Source organism: Lathyrus oleraceus, chromosome 4 (genome assembly GCF_024323335.1).
Source record: "Lathyrus oleraceus cultivar Zhongwan6 chromosome 4, CAAS_Psat_ZW6_1.0, whole genome shotgun sequence".
Lineage (NCBI taxonomy): Eukaryota > Viridiplantae > Streptophyta > Magnoliopsida > Fabales > Fabaceae > Lathyrus > Lathyrus oleraceus.
In genome coordinates, this window is record NC_066582.1 from 12,156,885 (window position 1) to 12,161,812 (window position 4,928).

Genomic DNA, 4,928 nt, shown 5'->3' on the forward strand with positions numbered 1-4,928 from the left:
CATTTATGGATACTAGTTCAGGTTTTAGATGTTCTAGCCTAGAAAGGTGATCGGCTACTACATTTTTAGTGCCTTTTTTATCTCTTATGTCTAAATCAAACTCTTGTAGTAATAGAATCCATCGGAGTAACCTGGGCTTGGCATCTTTTTTACTTAATAGGTAACGAATGGCAGCATGATCGGTGTAAATTATAATTTTTGCTCCTACTAGATAAGATCTAAATTTGTCTATAGCGAAAACTACAGTGAGTAATTCTTTTTCAGTTGTTGCGTAGTTAAGTTGGGCAGCATCTAGGGTTCTACTGGCATAATAAATGGCATGTAATTTTTTATCTTTCCTTTGTCCTAGAACGCCTCCAATTGCATAATCACTAGCATCGCACATTATCTCAAAAGGTTCTGATCAATCAGGTGGTTTCATAATGGGTGCCGATACTAACGCTTGCTTTAAAAGATTAAATGCGTCATTACATTTTTCATCAAAAATGAATTCAGCATCTTTCATTAAAAGTCCAGTTAAAGGTTTAATTATTTTGGAGAAGTCCTTAATAAAACGCCGGTAGAATCCAGCGTGTCCAAGAAAGCTTCGGACTTCTCTGATGGTTTTTGGTGGTTTTAGGTTTTCTATAACTTCTATTTTAGCTTTATCTACCTCTATACCTTTTTCAGAAATTATATGTCCTAAAACTATTCCTTCGGTCACCATGAAATGACACTTTTCCCAGTTTAGCACGAGGTTCACCTCCACGCATCTCTCCAGGATTTTCTCAAGGTTAGCAAGACAATTATGGAAATCAAATCCACAAACCGAGAAATCATCCATAAACACTTCCATGATACCATCTAGGTAATCTGCAAAGATAGACATCATGCAGCGTTGGAAAGTAGCTGGGGCATTACAGAGGCCGAATGGCATTCGTCTGTAGGCAAAAGTTCCATAAGGGCATGTAAAGGTAGTGTTTTCTTGATCTTCGGGGTGGATAGGTATTTGGAAGAATCCAGAGTATCCATCTAGATAGCAGAAGTAAGAGTGTCTGGCTAGACGCTCCAACATCTGGTCTATAAATGGTAAAGGGAAATGATCCTTCCTAGTTGCTTTATTTAATTTTCTATAATCTATACACATCCACCATCCTCCTTCTAAATGTTTTGCTACATGTTCGCCTTTATCGTTTTGCACGATTGTGATGCCTCCCTTTTTAGGTACTACATGCACAGGGCTCACCCACTTACTATCCAAGATCTGGTAGATTATACCTGCCTCAAGTAACTTAAGAACTTCCTTTTTAACAACATCACTCATTATAGGGTTTATTCTTCTCTGATGTTCCCTGGAGGGTTTTGAATCTTCTTCGAGCGAAATCCGATGCATGCATACGGATGGGCTTATACCTTTCAGGTCAGAAATATTATATCCTAAGGCTGAGGGATATCTTCGTAAAACGTCTAAAAGTTGGTTCGTTTCCTCTTGGCTCAAGGTAACACTGACTATAACTGGACGATTCATCTTTTCATCGAGGAACTCATATCTCAGGTTCTTAGGCAGTTCCTTAAGTTCTAAGGTTGGTTTCTTAGGGCATGGCATAGGATCTGGGGTAAGGGATAAACATTCGTAAAGTTATCATCAATGTAGGGTTTCTTAAAGTCATCATCTTCCCTTATGAGAGTTGATGGTAACTTAATTGTTTTTATAATTTCTTTTTGTTCTAATTCTCTAGCACATTCATCCATGATATCTAAGGCATAACACGAGTCTCCCATCACAGGTGCCATAAGAAATTTCGAAAGTATAAATTCTATTTTCTTGTCACCTACCTCAAATGTCAACTTTCCTTTCTTGACATCTATTATGGCTCCTGCAGTCGATAAGAATGGTCTACCAAGAAGGATTGGTATATCATTGTCCTCTTTGATGTCCATGACAACAAAATCAGTAGGGATAAATAACTGACCTATCCTAACAGGAACATCTTCTAAAATGCCTATCAGATACTTAACAGATCTATCGGCTAACTGAAGTGACATGTTAGTGGGTTGTAATTCTCCTAAGTTTAACCTCTCACAAACCGCTAAAGGCATTAGGCTTACACTAGCTCATAAGTCTAGAAAAGCTTTTTCGATGACATGATTACCCAAAAGGCAAGGAATGGAGAAATTTCCAGGATCTTTATCTTTCTTTGCTAATTTGTCCTCGGAAATAGCATTACATTCCAAAGGCTTCGGATCGTCAAGTCTACGTTTGTTGGTAAGGATGTCTTTGAGAAACTTCGCATAAGAAGGTATTTGGGTGATGGCTTCTGTGAAAGGGATTTCTACATGAAGTTTTTCTATAACTTTAATAAATTTTTGATATTGTTTATTGATCTGGGTTTGTTTGAGTCTTTGCAGATATGGTATAAGTGGTTTATATGGCGGGGGTGGTACGTAAGTTTTATCTTTAGGTTCTTCTCCTTTATCTCGACCTTCCTGGTTTTCAGATTCCTCTGGTTCCTTTACTTCGTCCGTGGGTTTGGTACATTCCTTAGAAGTTTCGGATTCACTCAATCTAGGGTTTGGTGGCTCATCATAAGCGTTCCCACTTCGTAGGGCAATGGCATTGGCTTGTCCTCTCGGATTTTGTTGAGGTTGTCCAGGGAATTGTCCTCCAGGTGTAGTCTGAGGGGCTTGGTTTAAAGCTACCTAAGAGATCTGGGTTTCAAGCATCTTGGTATGAGTAACTATTTGGTTAAACTTGGTTCCTAACTGAGTAATCAATTTGTTAACATGAATGTTTTGGTTCATGAACTCCTTGTTTTGTTGGGTTTGAGCGGTGATAAAATTTTCCATAATTTTCTCAAGGCTCGGCTTTGATGGTACAGGTTGCATAGGTTGATTTGATCTAGGGGCTTGATAACTAGGTCTCGGAGGTGCATTATTTTGGACTGGGTTATTGTTTTTATAGGAGAAGTTCAGATGATTCCTCCATCCAGGGTTATAGGTATTCGAGTATGGGTTCCCTTGGGTGTAGTTCACTTGCTCAGAGTGGGTTTCGTTTAATAGACTGCATTTTGCAGATTGGTGTCCTTTGGTTCCACATATCTCACAATCCAACGAAACTGCGGCTACAGTATTCGGGTTTATGCACATATGCTCGACTTTAAGGGCTAATGCGTCCATTTTAGCTTGCATCATGTCTATATAGCTTAGTTCATGCACTCCTCCTTGGGCTTCCTTCTTCTCAATTGTCGCTTGTTCGACTCCCCATGATTGATGGTTTTGAGCCATATCTTCGATGAGGGCACTAGCTTCAGGATAAGGTTTATTCATCAGAGCACCGCCTGAGGCAGCGTCGATGGTCATCTTTATGTTATAGTGAAGTCCATTATAGAAGGTTTGAATGATTAACCAATTTTCTAAACCATGATGTGGGCATGCTCGTAACAACTCTTTATATCTCTCCCAAGCTTCGAACAGCGATTCCCCTTGGTTTTGGGTAAATCTAGTTATATGGTTTCGAAGAACGGCGGTCTTACTCGAGGGAAAATATCTAGCAAGAAAAACTCTTCTAAGGTTATCCCAAGTCGTAATGGAATTGGTTGGAAGGGAATCTAACCATGATAGGGCTTTATCTCTGAGGGAAAAAGGAAATAATCTTAAACGTATTGCCTCAGGAGAAGCTCCATTGGTTTTAAAAGTGTCTTCTAATTGAAGAAATATTTTTAAATGTTGGTTTGGGTTCTTAGTAGCGAGACCTGCGAATTGTCTCTGTTGCACTAGTTGCAACAGGGATGGTTTAAGTTCAAAATTATTAGCTGGGATGGTTGGGTTTACTATACTAGAACTAGGTTCTTCGTTTGATGGTTGAGCGAAATCTTTAAGAGGTCTTTGGTTTTGATCTTCGACCATAGCTCTCTTAATTCTATGAAAGAATAAACGTGCGCGAGCGTAACGTTCAGGTTCCGCCAGAGGGTATACTAAGCTTAAAATTCCGGTGCTGCGAGTTCTTCGCATTGACCGACGGGAAATAGCCTAAGTCTAAACGATATAACAACAGAAAAATGAAATTTGACGAAATTGGTCTCCGGAAACGGCGCCAAAAACTTGATGCGTGTTTTTCGCAAGTATACGAACGCGTCAGAGTAATATAAAAGATTGTCGAATCCACAGAGACCAAGCGTCAATCTATCGTTATCTATTGTTATGGTGTTTATCAAAGGCAATCAAAATAGGTGTTTTTGGAGTGTGCAATGAAAAAGTAAAGTATTGAAATAAATTTAATTAATAAAGACAGGGTCGAATGTAATTCACGTAATCAATTAATAATCCAAGTACTTGCTAATAGAGCTACTTATGGACAGTGTTTCCTACTTTGAAAAGAACTAATTTAACAGGAACTGTCGCTTTCGCGTATTCAGAACCGAGTTGTACTCCCTAATCAAACCCTCTTATTATCACTTATAAAAAGGCGCGCATTGCGTTAGAGTAGTAAACCTATTTTTAAGAAATATAGTATCTTGACTAAGTTGAAAAGTATTATAACCTGGATTTCTTAACCAAAAGAGGTTCTTACGAACCAGACTCTAAACTTATAAACGCGTCCGAAAATAGTTTTAAAATCTCTTTTCTTCTTAATGTTAAAATCTCCTAATGAACTAAACAAAGCGCTTTCGCTGTTTTTGAAATAGTTAAAAACAATTAAGTTTAAAAAGACGTTGAACGACTTTCGATCTTACCCAACGGAATTGAAGTGCGGGAAAACTTAAGTTGAAAGTTAAAATAGCCCTTAAGTATTTCTACGAACAATTGTACGGATTATCAGTTCAATTACGATCCTTACATTCTAACCTTATAAACTTAGTTAGACATGGTAAAGTAAAAGTGCATTAATTTAAATAAAAGTAGTGCGAGTGCGGAAAGTAAATAAAAGTAGTGCGAGTGCGAGAAATAAA

General features: G+C 38.2%; 1 non-coding gene across 1 annotated transcript; it reads left to right on the plus strand.

Moving 5' to 3' along the window:
* The first annotated feature begins 3,394 nt into the window (after nt 1-3,394).
* On the plus strand, nt 3,395-3,501 carry LOC127076911 (small nucleolar RNA R71). Its single transcript, XR_007786926.1, has one exon. It is a non-coding gene; the product is annotated as a small nucleolar RNA R71 (small nucleolar RNA).
* Nucleotides 3,502-4,928: the final 1,427 nt, after the last annotated feature.